At 45.0% G+C, this 19,159-nt stretch overlaps 1 pseudogene; it reads left to right on the forward strand.

The window, feature by feature from the left end:
• The first annotated feature begins 3,490 nt into the window (after nucleotides 1-3,490).
• LOC138431237 (MYND-type zinc finger-containing chromatin reader ZMYND8-like) overlaps nucleotides 3,491-19,159 on the forward strand; it is a 48,632-nt pseudogene continuing 32,963 nt past the window's right edge.

The raw sequence follows: 19,159 nt of genomic DNA on the forward strand, positions 1-19,159 counted from the left end.
CAGCCTGTGGAAAAATAAAAAAAAGAGTGACCAGTGTTGGGTCTTTTTTTTTTTTACCTGTCCATCCTCTGTCCCTGTTAGCTCTATGTAGCCTCCTTGGGGAGTTCTTTTCAACCTCAGTCTGTGTGATCTGGTCCCCATTTAGCAATGTTTAAACACTTTTGAGATATCCCCTGGAGGAGGGACCGGCAACCCATTCCAGTATTCTTGCCTGGAGAACCCCATGGAGAGAGGAGCCTGGTGTGCTACAGTCCATAGGATCACCAAGAGTCGGACATGGCTGAACAAGGACGCAGAGACTTTTGAAGCAGAGAATCCAGGGGAGGGCTGCACTGTGTGTCTCATGTGGAACCTTAGTTCCCAGGATTGAACCTGTGCTTCCAGAGTTGCAAGATGGAGTCTTACTCACTGGCCACCAGGGAATCCCCGGGACCCCTTTCCATTGTCCCAGCTGAGCTGTAAGTGCTACTGCCATCTAGTGGGTGGAGGTCAGGATTGCTGTCAAACATTTTTCAGTGCCAGAACTGCTCGGGCCCTTTACCCTCAACCCACAGAGAAGGCAATGGCACCCCACTCCAGTACTCTTGCTGGGAAATCCCATGGATGGAGGAGCCTGGTAGGCTCCAGTCCATCAGTCGCTCACAGTCGGACATGACTGAGCAGCTTCACTTTCACTTTTCACTTCATCATGCATTGGAGAACGAAATGGCAACCCACTCAGTGTTCTCGCCTGAAGAATCCCAGGGACCAGGTAGGCTGCTGTCTATGAGGTCGCACAGAGTCTAACACGACTGAAGTGACTTAGCAGAGGTAGCAGCTAGGCCCAAATGTCCACATGAGAAGCTCAAGAACATTTCTGCATTTCCTTTCCTCCTTTTCTCCCCTATGCCAGCGCTAATGTCCTTTACTATTTTCCTTAACAGATGGACTTTCCATATCACCACACACAGAGCTATCATGCTATTATTTTAGTGGCTGTATTTTATTCCCTTTAAAGGTGAACAGTAACTTGTACATCCTGACACTTTAGTTATTGAGTAGTTTCCCATTTTTCTGTTGGAAACAGCTTCAGTGGGGACCCTTCTGCCCAGGTGAGAGTGAATCCACAGGATATGTTCCTAGAAGGGGAGCTGCAGGTCACAGGCTCTGTGCTGCTGCTATTTGGAGAGATATTCCCAGATTGCCCTTTCAGGGGTGGTTCCAATTTATGTTCCCTTCAGCAATGTAAGATTCATGCCTCATTTCTCTAATGTGGGTGTGTTTCTTTCTTTCTTTCTCTTTTAATCCCTGGTTTGCATTTATAGCCTAAGCTGTCTTCCTATCAGCTGAGAAGTTCAAATGTTGACAGCCAGGTTGGATTCTGCAGATATTCCAGATATAGAAGGGCAGAGATAGAAGGAGTCTTGATAACCTAATTTTCTGATAAGTCCTGATAAGCTCACATTTTTCTCTCTGTGGAGGACAGTTGAGTCCATACACAGTTGAAAGTTTGAGACACTTAACTCCTGAAGGTCCACTCCCAGGGACCCTAGAGAAGTTGCCTCCCTGGCTTTTGGTGGTTTCTCATTAGGATAAACATTACAATAGCTCATTGACCCCATATATTGTGAAAAGAAGTGCTTTGTTTTTCATTCCCCTTGATTATGAATATTCAGTTTTTAGGCTAAAATTAAGAGACGGCACTTAGTGTAGACACACACAGGGTGGCAACATGCCCTTTAGGCTTCCCAGGTGGCTTCATGGTAAAGACTCCGCCTGCAAATTCAGGAGACGTGGGTCTGATTGCTGGGTCAAGAAGATCCCCTGGAGAAGGAAATGGCAATCCATTCCAATGTTCCAGCCTGGGAAATCTCATGGACAGAGGAGCCTGGTGGGCTGCAGTCCTTGAGGTTTCAAAGAATCAGACAAGACTGAGCACACAGGCCAAAACAAGAGCAAAAAACAAACTAAAAAATGCAGTGTAGACACACACAGCTACACACACATGCTCATACTTGATTATTGTGGTGATGTGTAGATTTGTTTGTATGAACCCGAGGGTTTCATACAAGGTGCACAAGGGTTAACGCAAATCATGAGGCATTGTCTTTACTCACAGACAACATTGGTCCAATACAGGGGCTTACAGCCTTACCTGCCAATTGTAAACACCTGAGGGATATTCATATGGCCAATGCTTAGGCCTTCCCTCATGCCAGTGAATTTAGTCTTTTGGGGTGGGGTTAAGCAATCAGGGTTATTCTTCTGAACCTCTGGACTGGATAGGGAGCGATTTCAATGTTAAGCCAAGGTTAGCAGTCAGGGGCTGGCACAGTTTCCAACCTGTGGACCAAATCTGGCCCCCAACTAGTTTTCGTAAATAAAACTTTATTGGAACGCAGCCACATTCATTTCATGCACATTTGGAGTAGAGGCTATACTCCTGCAAAAGTTCATTTATTCTGTGGCTCTTTATGGAAAAAATTGATTGACCCCTACCTGATATGGCCAGTTGTGTTTTTCGGTGACAGCTGTGTGGAATCTGTTAACCACATAGGAATGTTGTGGAGAGCAGGATGTCCTCCTCTAACATGGGCAACACCACTATCTGCTGCTACTCTGCTTCATGGGAAGTATTTTTGTGAGACACTTCCTTTCCAACATTTTGCATGAAAAGTCCGCCTGTGTTTTCCGTTTGGGATGCAGTGGTTCCTCATTTCTGAGAGCAGAAATGATGAGATGGGCATCCTGTTTCCCCCCTTTTACTGTCATATTGTCAGTTCAGCTGTTGAAGTCCTAATCATGTGGCTGTTTAGTTGGACCTTCCTCTTTTCCATGTTCTTCAGTCCTCCTCCTCCTCCTTCTTCTTTTACTCTTTTTTCCCCTCTTTCATGCTGTCTGTTCACTTTGTAAGATGCCTCTCCAGTAAAATTGAGTGAATATTCTTTGCCCTCAAAAGGAGTTGTGCATTCAGCCATTCTCCTCGCAAGCATCTTCAGTCCTAGCCCTGAGAGGCTCTCTGAAAGGCCCCCGATCAGCATGTGCACACACACCAGACAAACACAAGCATGCACACGTGCACCCTTGGTTCAGGTTTTTTAGAGCCATTTCTTTACTGACAAGGATGCTGTCCCAGTGTGCTCTGAAAGCTCACTTTTGGAATCTCCCTGGTCGCCAACCCCAAGTGTATCCTTGGGGCAGGGCCCTTCCTTATCTTCCCTCGTTATGGTGATGAATGAAGCTGGAGCGATTTGTGGCTCCAGTCTTCTATGAGTGGGTTGGGTGTGGCTTTGGGGTGACTACCTGTGGCCCCTTAAAAGGGTAAATCTCTGGTGTGTGGTATTAGGCGCATCCCCCCTTCTTGGGTGCTGGGCAGAGTGCAAGGGTCATGTTAAGGGGAAGAATGAAGGCTTTGGAGGAGCCCTGCAGTCCAGCACTCAGTCTGTATCTTGGTCTTTGTACCAGGTTGGTGGTTGGAGGTGACATTCTGGGTGGGGGTAGTAGCAAAGAGATGGAAGAAACAGGTAGTGAGCTCATAGCCAGTGGACAGCTCAGAGATGGCTCATCTTTGTCCTTGATGGATCCTTGAGGGAGCCCACATCCTTCCTGACCTGCTTTCAGGGATCAGTCAGAGGAACTTGGCACACCTTATCAGACCCCAAATGCATTTGGGTCTATTGGAGGGGATGTCAGGATGAAAGCCCATGCTTCCTGCCTGCAGAGTCTCTCACTGCTTTCTGGGCCTTTGCTGCTTTCACCATTTTGTCCCGTTTTTATGTTTTGGGGGTCACTAGATGGACATGAATCTGAGTGAACTCCGGGAGTTGGTGATGGACAGGGAGGCCTGGCGTGCTGCAATTCATGGTGTCACAAAGAGTTGGACACAGCTGAGCAACTGAACTGAACTGAGAGGCAATGGCATCCCAGTCCAGTACTCTTGTCTGGCAAGCCCCATGGACGGAGGAGCCTGGTAGGCTGCAGTCCATGGGGTTGCTATGAGTCGGACACGACTGAGCTACTTCACTTTCACTTTTCACTTTCATGCATTGGAGGAAGGAAATGGCAACCCACTCCAGTGTTCTTGCCTGGAGAATCCCAGGGACGGTGGAGCCTGGTGGGCTGCCGTCTATGGGGTTGCACAGAGTCGGACACGACTGAAGTGACTTAGGAGCAGCAGCAGCAGAGGCAGCAGCAGAGGATGTGCAGAAGAAATTCAAGAAATGCATGCTCATGGATCCTTGGGATTCTGGGCCAGCTTGGTCAAACAAGGATCCACAGCAGACATGCGGGGGTTGGGGTGGTGGTAGGGGCAGGCAGGGCTTTTGGACCTGAGTCATTAAGTAGAGGCCTTTGCCCATGGCTGGTTTGAAGAGGAGTTGACATCTTTCCTGAGCAGGAAGACACAGTTTCCTGTCCAAGGCTAATCGGTCCCCATTCCTCAGATAGATACCAGGAGCCAAAGGGAGGTACAGCACACCAGCTGGAGTGTGTGCCTGTCTTCTATTTACCCTTTCTTTAAATATTTATTTGGTTAGGCAGGGTCTTATTTGTGAGATGCGGGATGTTTGACCATCAATGGTGGCATGCAAATTCTTAGCCACGGCCTATGGAATCTAGTTCCCTGACTAGAGATCAAACCGGGGTCCCCTGCTTTGGGAGTATGGAGTCTTAACGTCTGTACCACCAGGGAAATTCCTATTTTCCCTTTCTTTCTATATTGAGCTTCAGACCAGGTTGATGAAGAACAAAGTTTCTGGGTAAATGAGCTGAGGCCCATCTTTTATCAGCATATTCTCTGCGAGGCTCAGCACTGCTTTAGGTTACAAACCCATGCTGATCTGGGCTTGAAATTCAAAGCAAAGTGGCCCGACTCAGTATCACTTTTTTAGCTGTTGTTGAGGTTGAAAATAGTGTAATCTTTGACTTTGGAGGATCCACAATGTTGCTGAGCTTCATGGAAACCAACCATCTGGCTGGAGTAGTGCATTTTCCGTATTGAAAGCAACCCAGGTGATAGTTCAGTAGAAACCTGCCAAATGTTCTTTCAGCCTCTTATGTCCAAGTCAGCCCAGGTGGTCGAGTAGATACTATTGTTGGGATAAACAATAGAGGTATTTAAAGTGTTTTCCTCCTGAACGCAAGAACGTGTTTTCTAGAAGAAGCCAAGTGATGAGTGTTATTTGCTATTTCCCTCCAGTGCCTGATCTCACAAGAGTGTGGTGGTGTCTTCAAGATCAAAGCAAGGCTAAGATGAACCTGATGGAGGTGAGTGAGTCTGTCCAGCAGCAGTCTGCTCCTTTTTCTTCTCCTCTCTCCCAAGGGGCAGATTCACAGTAGATTCCAGCCAAATCTCAACAAGACATAGAGAGTTGCAAAGCACAGTGAGGTGTGTGTCTTGGGTCCTTGCAGGCAGCTGGTCTAGGTCCTCATTTTGTCATTGTTATTAAGGATTTACGGAGGACTTCCTATGCCCCTTGAACTGTGTGTAGATTGTCCTGGAAGGTTGATACTATTATCAAACCCATTATCCAGGGGAAGGGACAGAGGCTCAGACAGGTAGTTTACTCATTCAGGGTCACACAACTAGTAGAAGCAGAGAAGCAGGATCTGAATTCACCTACTTTGGGCTCCAGTATCCAAGCATGTGTGGCCATGTGCCGGGGTCCAACCCCGGTGGATCCAGGGTGATTCGAAGGTGGGGACGGAGTCGGCGTCTTTGGAAAAATACATATTTAATCACAGATATAGAGAGATTAGAAATGGATAGTGTAGTAGGAAGATTAGTGGAGAAAAGGAGGCTGAATAACTTGGATTACGTGGAATAGCATCCATGCTCCAGATGGGAATTCAGCCAGAAAAACGGGAGCAAGAAAGAAGCGACATGGGGGAATCAGTCTTTTTGGAAACTGATCCGATTTCTTTATTTTTGGGTTTGCTTATATACCTTTTGTTACACATAGGGATGAATACAGAGTCACGTGGGGGTCAGCAGTCCTGACCTTTATCAAAATCAGGTGCTTCACATAAATGTAAAAAAAAGGTCTTAGGGATATTACATCATCTTCTGGCCATGAGTGAGACCTGCTGACATTTTATGATCCTTTCTTTCTGATAACCAAAAAACTTATTTCTTCCAAGGGTGTTTTTTCTTAAACCAGGCACCACCCTCCAAATAAATTTACATTCCTATAGGGTGTCGGTGTAGTGAGTTACAATCAAGAAAGGAATTTATTTAACCCAAGGTTAACATGATTAATCTTAAAGGTTAACACTTATTTCTCCTATATGCTTAAAGGTTAATACTTATTTCTCCTATATGTTAGTTATATTCATTATAAGGGTAGGGGACATGGAGATTTAGCAGCAAACATCAGCCCAACAAATGAAAATCCTTTCACCAATGCTCCCCTTAAGATCTATTTAGTCTTAAGATATGATAACTTTACATTTTTACATAGCAAGGACACAGTGATTTATAACAAAGTACAGTGATCTATTACAAAAGAGAAAATCCATTATCTCAAAAAGTCTAGTATTGCTAACATCAAAAACTACTATATTTCCTTTGCTATATTCCAAATACATTGATTAATATATTCCCAAGTGCCTAAGGATATGGAGGCCTGGCGGCAATCACTGACTCAACAACAAGAAAAAGTCCTGTGCTAATTAAGACTCTCAAAATACTCCAAAACTCTCTGTGCTGTTTACGATTGAGAAGTAGTAAACAATCATGTGGCAGGAGTATGGATAATCCTGTCACACAAGCTAGTCTGTCAGCAGAGAGGTTTGACCTGAGACATCCTTGTCCCACCCAGAGCAGGGAATTAGCAGCAGTTTTTGACACAACAAATGAAAAAACCCTTCACCAATATAATTCCTAACCAACTATACTAATAATTTCTAACTCCCCAAAAGATTTTGCCTTTAGTAAGTCTAACACATCTCGTGCCTCTCAAGTTGGGAGGCTATAAACAATCACATGTGGCCGGACAAACCTATACAGGCGGGCTAGATCACCTTCAGAGGAGTCCATAAGCTGAAACACTCTTGTCACGCCCAAGAATTTTTATTGCCTTGGAGCTGCACGTTTACTCCTTCTCCGAGAGAAACGGTTATGGGGGAGAGCCCCCCGTAAAGTCAGAGGTGTAGGTGAGAGCATAAAACAGACTCTGGCTTTGGGGTTAGATGCTCGGGAATAGGGGGTTTCCTGAGGCTTGATCACGCCTTTGCATATGCCAAGCCTCCTTCCTCATGACCTTTGCCATGGGCGGAATTCCTCACGCTGGCCCCTGGCAGCCATGCTTGTCATTCTGTTGGCCAACCTTTAGTTACTAATTGCACCAGCCCTGAGATCCAGAAATTAAACCCAATTTGGTTTTTAGAATCTTTCCATTTGAGTCCTGGAGGAGGTGGATATCGTTCACTCCTGATCCTGCTGGGCTGTTTGTGGTTCTTACCCTTTTATGGTTTTCTCTTCCGTGATCCCACTCAGGGTAACCATTGTTCTAGAATGAAGATAATACAGAGTTGATGGGGATTTCCTCTTTTCAAAATTGTAGGGTATCGGATTATTTGCCTACAGATGGATGAGACCCACTACCAGGAGCAGAAAACATAAATGTGTTAAATGAAATTCTTGTTAGGAAACAGATTTTCCCATTTTTGCTTGTATATGTAGGAAACTCCTGCTGTTTTATTGTTTTCCTTTTGCTTGAGGCATGGAAATGGGTGACTTTCCTCTGGACTCAATTACAAATAGAAAAACAGTTGGATGTGCTGCAGTCATGGGATCTCAAGGAGTTGGACACTACTGAGCAACTGAACTGAACTGAACTGAACTGAACTGAAAATGTTCAGTTAAATGTTAAATGAGTTTTAACAACTCCTCTGTAGCTTTTGCTTCCATGCCTCCCATTCTCTGTGTCTTGGTGTGTTATATATGCGGGCAAGACTGAGCTCTGGATAAATCAGAAATTCATGTAGTCTGGTTCCATGTCATCTTTGAATGTCAGTAAATGATGCTGTCCCGGCAAGTTCCATTTGTTCCCTGTAGTCAGCTGCAACTTAAGTCTACTGCTAACCCCACCAGGCCAGTGTGATGCCATGTATATTCCTTTTTATTCCAGCAGTGAGCATGGAAAATATTTATGGAGTTTTAGTCCTGCTCTTTATTCTGTGACTACACCACATGCTGGTTTTTTGTTTATTTGTTTGTTTGTTTGTTTTTTAGGTTTATCTGTTCATTTGCTTAGGCATACATGAAATCTCAGCAGATGTTTATATGCCTGTGGAACATAGCAATTCAAGGGATTCTGAAAAGTCAGATAGTAGTTGAAATGACTCTATGAGTGATGAGGAGCAGAGGTCCAATAAAGAGCCAGAAGATGCTGAAGAAAAGAGGGGGCTCAGATGTACAAAAAGCCATGTGCTGTCAAGAAAAAAGGCCAAATTGCTGAACCCAGTGGAGATGGAAGAGGAGCTGAAAGCGTGTCACCAGCCAGTGAGAAAGTGGACCCAAGAGCAGTCTAGGAGAAGATGAGCCCCCAGCTTGAGAAGGACTTTTCAGACAAAGCAAAACCCTTGCCTCATCCCACAAAGGATAAGCTGAAGGGAAAAAGGTGAAGTGGAATCCCCAACAGTGCATTTGGGCCTGGACTCCAATTCAAAGAGTGGACTTGACATAGATTCAGGAAAACACCATTCTGCATAGGAGGGTCAAAAATCTAGGAAGGAAGCCAGAGAACTGTCTCCCAAGGAGGAGGGTGAGTGACTGTACCAGTTTCTGGTTTCTTGATTTGGTCTGAGGATGTCACCTTGCCATTTGTACTGTTGCATGTCATGTCACCCTCTGACATCAGAAAGTGTGGCACAACAAAGCTTGGATTAGCTCCTGGTCATGTAGCTAGTTACTGAGCAGGACAAGGACTTAAGCTGGGCCTGCCCACCTTTTACCTTTTTGATACCCAATGTGGTTGACCTTGAGCACCGGAAAATAAGTCTGTTAGAAAGGAACAGTTGCTTCTAGCAGTCAAGTCATTTTGAACCTAAGCAGTTTCTTTTTCCAGTATGTTCACATACATGCCTAAAGAGTTTGTCAATGTTAATACACTGGACAAGACTGACACTGATGAAAGTGTTCAGGTCAAAGACCTTGGTGAATTTATTCTACCTTACCTCCCCTCACGCTGCCCAGGCATCTCAAAATACATTTTCTTACTAGACTATAAGACCTTTTGGGTCGGTGGGACCAGACTGCTGAGTTCTTCTTCAGACCTCTAGAAATCCAAGGGGCATTGTATGATATGCACCTGTGCCTGTGGTCTGCCATATTTGCATGTAACTGACATGGGCCTGATGTTTTGCAACCTTGGCGCTATTGACTTTTTATTCTAGATAATTCTTTGTCCTGAGTATTGAAGGATGTTTAGCAGTATCTCTGGCCTTTACCAACTGGATATCAGTAGCATCTACCCAGTGGTGTCCTGGAAAAGTGTCTTTACAAAGTGAAATCTCCCCTAGTTGTGAACTGCTGCCTGAGTCTTAGCAGTTCCCCCTTTGCTGCTGTTAGGGACTGAACGAGCAGTGGCTGCTCTCAAACCTGCCACACCCCAGGCATGCAGGCAGACCCCCCACAGAACATAGGAATATTTGAAGGATTTCCGGCCCATTGGCAAAGCAGTCAGCGAATTTCTCAGCTGGCTTGGCAAGTGGGAGATGGTATGCCCAAGAAAGGTAAGAATCAATTAAGGACCCAAAGAGACATGGTTTAAGGACAAATTGGAGATTATAGCTATAAAACCTGTTGTACTTTGTGAGTTACATACAGGGATAGCCAGGTTTCATTATGTGGCTCAGTGGTAAAGACTCCATCTGCCAATGCAGGAGACACGAATTTGATCCTTGGATCAGCAAGATCTCCTGGAGAAGGAAATGGCAACCTACTCCAGTGGTGTTGCCTGGAGAATTCCGTGGACAGAGGAGTCTGGTGGGCTTTATAGTCCCTGGGGTCACCAAAGAGTTGGACACGACTTGTGACTAAACAGACAACACACAGCTTTTGACAGGAGCTATCGTCTCAGTTTTGTGTCCCCTGGGGCCTTCCTAGTCTGGCTGCTTAAAGCAGGAAGGGGGATGGGTTTCAAGCATTTTTTCCTGTGTTTGCATCATTGTGAACTGTTCTGGAACCTCAGTTCGGCAGTTCATTGAAAGAGGAGGGACTGTCTCTCAGTGACACAGGGCAGCAAGAGAGAGAGGCAGTTGAGTCAGTCAGGAAGGATGGATCACCACCCCATCCCTTAAAATTATGAATGGCATCTGAAACATCCAACTCTGTGTGGATTGGGGTTTGAGGGACCACATCTGATGTTGTAGAAAGCAACAGGGGTGGCATTTATTCCATGAAGTTTGTGGAATTGTTGTGTCCCAAAGGCAGTGGCACCCCACTCCAGTACTCTTGCCTGGAAAATCCCATGGACGGAGGAGCCTGGTAGGCTGCAGTCCTGGGGCCACTAGGAGTCAAACATGACTGACTGACTTCACTTTCACTTTCATGCATTGGAGAAGGAAACGGCTACCCACTCCAGGAGTCTTGCCTGGAGAATCCCAGAGATGGAGTAGCCTGGTGGGCTGCTGTCTATGGGGCCCCACAGAGTCAGGCACGAATGATACAACTTAGCAGCAGCAGCAGCCCCTGACAGTGTTCCTATGAATGATACATTTATACTATTCCTCTCTTTCTGAAATAGATATTTTGTTTGGTGGTTGTTTTCACCCCTTCCAGAAAGGATTTGTGATATACTGATAGAATGGAAATCAAGACAGTGAGAAAGATGAAAATAGAATAGTGAGAGATGTTTTTTAGTATGTGCTTAGAGAAAATGTAAAAGTTCACAGACTCTCTCCTCTGGAAACTAACTTGAAAGATTAAAGCTGTCTTTAATGTTTTCAGAAAGGGTAGGTTTACATATCTGTGTCTGTCTCTGTTTGGAAAGAAACCCCCTTACCCTTGATTTTGAGAAACTTATGATGGAGTGTCCTCCTTACCTAAAATAGAAAACCGAAGAAGCTGCTTCATGTGAAGATCAATGGCCAGCATAGGACGGGAAAGTAATGAAGAGTGTTCTGGTGGTGAAATGGATCAACAGGGAGACACAAATAAACTGGAAATAATTTCAAAACTAAATAAAAAGCATCTAGCATGTGTCTGCATATTTTTGGGGCAGGTCCTCAGAACAAACACTTCAGCTGCATGTAGGATTCTCAGTTTACTGCGTGGGAATTACCAGTCCATGGAGATTTGTAGAGGGGGTTAAGTCATATGTTGAGGTTGTGTCAGGGGATGCAGTTTTTCCTGTGGGGTGGGAGTTGGGGAGGATGGAGAAAGAAGATAAGGGGCTCATCAATTGTGTTTCTGGCAGTTTTATAAGGGAAATGTGGATATTCATGGAAAGGGTCTGGTGAACAATGGCCAGAGATTGAAAGAGTGGAATGCCATTTTGTTGAAAGGTGGTGCCCCAGGTATCTTCTCTGTTGCATATCATCAGACTTTAAGAGTACATAACAAGGAGAAAGCCTTAACATTCAATTCAATATGAACCTAGAAGGCCATATGTATAAGAGTGTGTATATGAGTACATGGTCAGCTTTGCTGAGATCTGCTTTCTAGAGCTAGATTTCCAGGTAACGTTTTAGGGAATGGGGGAATAAGGTATATGGAAGAGGGCTGTGGCCTAGGGAGAAAGTGAAGGGTGGGAAGGCAGTGAGAATATTAGTTTCTGACAAAAATGACCAGGGAAAAGATAAATTGCCAGGGAACAGATAAACGAAGGAAAACACATCCCATCATAGATGTTTGAGCTCATGTGAACTTTGTTGTTTTTTTTTTCCAGGAACTCAGTTTAAGTACAAAGTGTGCAGGGGCAGAAGTGAGGGGAATGAGGATGTTACGGCCCACCTATCCATCCATGTGCTCTATGTCCCATGCTGCTGCTGTTGCTGCTGCTATGGTGCAGTGGTTAATAACTCTTTCTCAAGGAAGGCTTAACCTCTTTGCCCAAGGCCCTCTATCTGGCCAAGGTGTAGAAATAACATTTTTCTCATGAACCCTCTGGTGACAGTGTCTCTTCCTTGCTGAATGGCTCAGCAAAGAATGTTTTCACCCACAACGGGCCTGTCCTTTATCTAGGGCTATATCACTACTTTGCTCAAGGGCCAATGGGAACACCTGGAGCATATGGAGCTCACTGAAGGTCTGGTCAGCACTTAGGATGGTCCTTCTGAAGTAGATGACTGCTTTCCAGTATTGCATACACCTCTGGATTGGGCAAAGGACAGACTGGCACAAATGGGGTAGGGAGAGTTCAACATCTGTCCCTCCAGTGTTGGCTTCTCTTCCCAGATACCATGGTTCCAACGTGGATATGCCTGAGTGTGATGTCCCGCATGAAGTTCTGTCCCGTATGAAGTTCTCACTCTACAACTTTTCTCCTTGAAGCATCATCTCTTTTGAGGGCAAAGGGTAAATACTGAACGTGAAAGTTCATGGATTTATGGATTTCCCTTCTACATGCCCTGAATGAGATCTGCTCTGGGCCAGCTTTTCATTTTAATATCTACACCCTGGATTGCCCCTTCGACAGAGAAGCATCTACAGCTCTAGAAGGCAAGGCTTGGCCTTCTCTGGGTGATTTCTGAACAACCAGCCCAGGAGACACTGGAAACATGTTTTCTTACTTTTTTAGTCTATAAACTTTGAAGAACCGTCGAGGCCCTGTCAGGCTGGTACCTGTCCTTCTCAGCACTAGTTCAAAATAAAACAAAGCTGAAACTATGGTGTAATAACTCTGCAGTGGGTATGAGATTGCATATTGAGGCATGGCTTTCAGGACTGGGCTTATTCTAGGGAGTGCACCACATTTATCCACATTCAGAAGTTTTAGCAAGGCATTGCAAAGAAGTTAAAGAAAAAACAGTTTAGAACAGTGTCCCTGAATGCCTAATATTGCCTACCAGTGCTTCAGGACCAGGGGTGGCTTTAGCTCTAACCTGTCCTTGAGTGAAGAGTGCAGAGATAGTCATGAATTGGTTAGTAAACTGAACTGTGGATGGTTGACTGGATGGTCATTCTCTGGAAACTTGCCATGACTTGTGTCCCAGTCTCTTTGATGGCTTTCACTTGGGCCCTAAAGTCTAGGTGCTATTAGATTTGAGTGCACACTTGACTGTGTTGTGTAAGGTATTTTCCCACTGAATATCAATGCCTGTGAAACTTTGCAGATTAGTGATGAATTCATGAGCATTCTGGCTCAATCATCCTGAGCTGCATTTGCTTCCTGTTCCCTGGATGTGTTCATGTTTTCTCTGTATAGAATGAAGACTGGATGTCTCCATCGTGTTTGCCCATGAATGTGAGTTGATGTTTCTTCCTGTGGTTCTGCCTATGCCTCCTGTCTTCTTTCATGATGCACACATGCTTTGCCATTAGGCACAGCCCTGCTGCCATAGCTGTCTGAGTTCAACTTGGCAAGTCCCTATTCAACATACATGCATTGTGTTGCTCATATTCACTTTTTTTTTTTACAAGGTACCCCATTTCCTCACCTCACCCTAATTACACTCATTTTTTTAAAAGTTTGTTGATCTTTTTTAGATTGCATGTAAATTCCTGGATCAAGTGCTTCCAACATCTTGAATTGGACTTTTTAAAAGAGTTCCATGATATTTGTGCAGAGCAAGGAATGTTTACAGCAGGAGTAGGTAACAGTGATCCACATGTGGAAACAAGAATACCCATCAGTTCAGTTCAGTCGCTCAGTCGTGTCCGACTCTTTGTGACCGCATGAATCACAGCACGCCAGGCCTCCCTGTCCATCACCATCTCCCGGAGTTCACTAAGACTCATGTCCATCGAGTCCGTGATGCCATCCAGCCAGCTCAGTAATGCCTGATGGGCAAGAATATCACTCATTGAAGTGAGAATATTGATTAGTATCACAGAGGGCAAAGATGTTGCAGGAATGCATCTGTCAGGAAATTTTTTATCTGTCAGGAAAGATTTGGGATTGACTGGTTAAGTGTTCTATGAACACTGCTGCAGGATTGAAATACACTGACTTTTACCCCTACAAATGTATTCTTGCATTGATCATTAAACTGATATTACCCATGCAGAATTTTTTCATGATTGTCAGTAAATTATCACCCAAGTGATAGGAATTGGGGCTTGCCTTTCTGTAAAGAGAAAGTTGTTAAGGAATTCTTGTTGCAGGGAAAAGGGGTGCATGAGCAATTTCAAGTTCAAAGCCCCTTGCTATTTCTGTGTCGTTTCTGGGAGGAAAGCACAGGGAATGGAATCACACCAACCTGATTGGCACTGTGAACCAGTCCAAGGCGACAGAAATAGAGAACACAGGCATATGTCACTCAACTGTCCACAGTGAGGACTTCGAACCCTGCTAACCTCTTTGCATGTCAATCACCCTTATGAGCAAGTACCATTCACCATCCAGGATATATCATAGAAGTAGAAGAGGGCACTGACTTGATCAGCTAGTGAGTGAAAAAAATTAACTGGGACAGAAAACAGGGGTGCTTCCAAAATCCATAATACTGGACAAGTAAACCAATGTTTCCCCATGTGTGCAAGTTTCGTTTCAGAATTGTGTGTGTGTGTGTGCGTGCGCACGCACACATGTGCACTGGAAAAAATGCGCGTGTGAGCTCTCTGAACTGGCCTGGCTGGGAGATGGAAGAATGGACACTGAATGCATGAAAGAGCTTGTGTAAGGTACAAAGATCTTGGGGCAGCCGAAGCACTGACATCCTGGCAAATGGCCCAGGGATCTCACCAATGGAGCAAGCTGTACGTGTTAACAGGCATGTAAGTGTAAACATGGATCCCTAAGCAGAAAGGTGAGGCAGGCAAAAAGCACCTGGTGGAAGTTCAGGAGGATGCCAAGGATCAGAGAAACAGAGTGGGCCAGATTCCCAGGCAGAGAAGAGAGGTTATGCACAGCCCCTAAGACACCTGACTTTTGTTTGGAATGCAATTATCCATATTGCATCTTTTATGCAGAGCACAAAATATTATCTATTGTCTGGTGGGTCAGCTGCTATAGAATCTGTCTGCAGTGTGGGAGACCTGGGTTTGATCCCAGGGCTCAGAAAATCCCCTGGAGAAGGGAAAGTCCATCCCCTCAAAAGTCCACCCCCGCCAGTATTCTGACCTGGAGAATTCCACGGATTGTATAGTCTGTGGGGTCACAAAGAGTCGGACATGATTGAGTGACTCCACTTCACTTAAGGTTTTTTTTTTAAATATTTGAAATGTATTTTTAATATTAAGACAACAGAGAATTATTAAACATTTGCTTCAACATCTGCTAGATCATGAAAAAAGCAAGAAAATTCCAGAAAAACATCTATTTCTGCTTTATTGACTATGTCAAAGCCTTTGACTGTGTGGATTACACGGACATGATGCACGCATATCTGAGTGAACTCCGGGAGTTGGTGATGGACAGGGAAGCCTGCCGTGCTGCGATTCATGTGGTCGAAAAGAGTCGGACACGACTGAGCAACTGAACTGAACTGGACTGAACTGAACTGATCTGAACTGAACTGAACTGAAGCATCCAAAAAAGGCAATGCCAAAGAATGCTCAAGCTACCGCACAATTGCACTCACTCATATGCTACTAAAGTAATGCTCAAAATTCTCCAAGCCAGGCTTCAGCAATACATGAATTGTGAACTTCCTGATGCTCAAGCTGGTTTTAGAAAAGGCAGAGGAACCCGAGATCAAATTGCCAACATTTGCTGGATTATCGAAAAAGCAAGAGAGTTCCAGAAAAACATCTATTTCTGCTTTATTGGCTATGCCAAAGCCTTTGACTGTGTGGATCACAATAAACTGTGAAAAATTCTTCAAGATATGGGAATACCAGACCACTTGATCTGCCTCTTGAGAAATCTGTATGCAGGTCAGGAAGCAACAGTTAGAACTGGACATGGAACAACAGACTGGTTCCAAATAGGAAAAGGAGCACATCAAGGCTGTATATTGTCACCCTGCTTATTTAACTTCTATGCAGAGTACATCACGAGAAACGCTGGACTGGAAGAAGCACAAGCTGGAATCAAGATTGCTGGGAGAAATATTAATAACCTCAGATATGCAGATGACACCACCCTTATGGCAGAAAGTGAAGAGGAACTAAAAAGCCTCTTGATGAAAGTGAAAGAGGAGAGTGAAAAAGTTGGCTTAAAGCTCAACATTCAGGAAACGAAGATCATGGCATCCGATCCCATCACTTCATGGGAAATAGATGGGGAAACAGTAGAAACAGTGTCAGACTTTATTTTGGGGGGGCTCCAAAATCACTGCAGATGGTGACTGTAGCGATGAAATTTAAAGACCCTTGCTCCTTAGAAGAAAAGTTATGACCAACCTAGATAGCATATTCAAAAGTAGAGACATTACTTTGCCAACTAAGGTCCATCTAGTCAAGGCTATGGTTTTTCTAGTAGTCATGTATGGATGTGAGAGTTGGACTGTGAAGAAGGCTGAGCGCCGAAGAATTGATGCTTTTGAACTGTGGTGTTGGAGAAGACTCTTTGAGAGTCCCTTGGACTGCAAGGAGATCCAACCAATCCATTCTGAAGGAGATCAGCCATGGGATTCCTTTGGAAGTAATGATGCTAAAGCTGAAACTCCAGTACTTTGACCACCTCATGTGAAGAGTTGACTTATTGGAAAGGACCCTGTTGCTGGGAGGGACTAGGGGCAGGAGAGAAGGGTATGACAGAGGATGAGATGGCTGGATGGCATCACTGACTTAATGAATGTGAATCTGAGTGAACTCGGGGGTTGGTGATGGACAGGGAGGCCTGGCGTGCTGTGATTCATGGGGTTGCAAAGAGACACGACTGAGCGACTGAAATGAACTGAACTGAACTGAACTGAACAGTTATACGCACTTTAACTAACATGTTCATGGCATTCCATTTCCTTAGTGCTCACAAGTCTTAGATTTAGAATCAGAAAACTAATCAAGTTATTTTATACACATTTCTTTTCCCATTTTTCAGCTTTTCTTGGAAGTTTGAGATGGTGTTTCTTTGCAGCCCAAGTTTATCTCTTTACATATCAATGGTGGAGTTTTGAAACTGTTTTTGAATCTCAGAATAATTTCAAATATTTCCATTTTTATGTTAAAATCTACTTAGATTTCTCTCTCTCTCTCTCTCTCAGTAGCCATCCTGCACTACAAAGGACATCAGATGACTCATGACACGGTTTCCCTAGACAACAATGAGGCTGACCAGATGGCCAGACAGATAGCCTTACAACAGGGGCCTCTGCCTATACTATTTCTTAAGACCTCCCTTACACCTAACTACTCAGAGGCCAAAATGGAGGCCCTCTTCTCACAGGAGGGCACTTCCAAACACCCCTCGGGATGGATCATGCTCCATGACAAACTAGTCTTTCTTGAAAGACAGACAATGTCCATTATCACCCTGATCCACGACTCTTTACACATTGGGCCCCACACACTTTTGACCTTCCTTAGCCCTCTCTTTCCCCCATTACACCTCCCACCTACCATTCAGGCAGTCCATCATCACTGCCTAATCTGTGCCAAGATCTCTCCTCAAGGAGGACTCAGGCCGCCACAAGAAACTCACCAGCTGAGGGGACACCTGCAGGGACAGGATTGGCAGATAGACTTTACTCACATGCCTAGACATCACACCTTCTGGTATATGCTGGCCTCGGTCATCAGGCAAGGTAAAATGCGCTAATGGCATCCTGAAGGCTCATCTGACCAGGTTAATGGCAGAACTTCATCTCTCCTGGGTTGATCTCCTTCCAGCAGCCCTGACCCACATACGGACAACTCCTCATGTCAAGACAGTTTTGACACCTTTTGAACTGCTGTATGGTAGGCCATATCTGCTGACTAAACTTCTGGATCCCCCAACCCCCTTCTAGAGACTTACTTGTCCTATTTCACTCTCCTGAGGTCCCTACTTAGAAAACACGCTGACCATGTCCTCCCTCAACCTGTCAGAGACCATGCCCAAGCAATCCCATCCCCTGCTTTGGCACCAGGAGATCAGGTTCTCCTAAAAACGCTGATGCCTCAACCCCTTCAACCCCAGTGGACTGGGACTTTCACGGTGGTCCTCACCACCCCTACAGCAGCCAAACTGTGGGGACATGAGCCATGGTATCACATCACATGGCTCAAGCGGGCTCCACTACACAGCTACCTTCTCCCAAACCCCTGGAGACTTACACACCTCTAAAATCTTGGGACCTACCAAGATCACCATTACTAAGACATCCTTGCCTCCCACCAGTGACTGACACGCCCCATCCAATGCTTGTCTGGCTTCATCTGCTGTGGCTATTGCCAATCGCAACTCTGGCTATACTCTTTTGCATTAGACTGGCTGTCACAGCCCCTCAGGACTGGCCGCTCATACTTTTGACTTTTACTGGCCCTTGCTTACCTTATTATCTGTTCACTATTCCTGGGATGCTACTCCATTGGGACAACCTGACCTGGCCATATGTCTCTCATCCCGGCCTGCCTTGAAGAATTTATCTTGGCCATACTAACAGGACCTTTGGCTGGCTACCCCAATCACCAACTGTGACTCTTTCTTTCAGGCAATTTCTGATCTACACTTGCAGGGGACCTTCCTCCTTTTACAGAATCTCAAATTGACTTCTTCACTTTTATCACTCTCCTTCTAATATTATAGCTTAACATGCTCTTGCCACTATTCCTCCTGGCCATGATAATACGGGCAGGGTAACCTATGCCCTTCCCCCAGGGCTGCACCAAACAAGACTGCTGGGACACTGGGTTCACAGCCTACACTTATGTCCACTGAGACCATCATGTCTCACCCGCCCAGCCATGCTCCCATGGGGGTAAATGGTACTGGATGGCCAAAAGCCAAACAGCTGAATCAAGCTCAGCCTCTAACTGCTATAAAGCTAGGGACAAAAATCTGTGGTTTACCATGCAAACTCACTACGGAATGACAGAGACGAGAACAAATCCAACATAAGGTCCAAGAGGACCTCATAAAGTTGGCAACTGAAGCCTCTGATCCACACCATGATCGCAACAAACTCCTAGACCAGGTTCATCAGGCACTCA

The sequence above is a fragment of the Ovis canadensis genome, chromosome Y (genome assembly GCF_042477335.2).
Source record: "Ovis canadensis isolate MfBH-ARS-UI-01 breed Bighorn chromosome Y, ARS-UI_OviCan_v2, whole genome shotgun sequence".
Taxonomy (NCBI): Eukaryota; Metazoa; Chordata; class Mammalia; order Artiodactyla; family Bovidae; genus Ovis; species Ovis canadensis.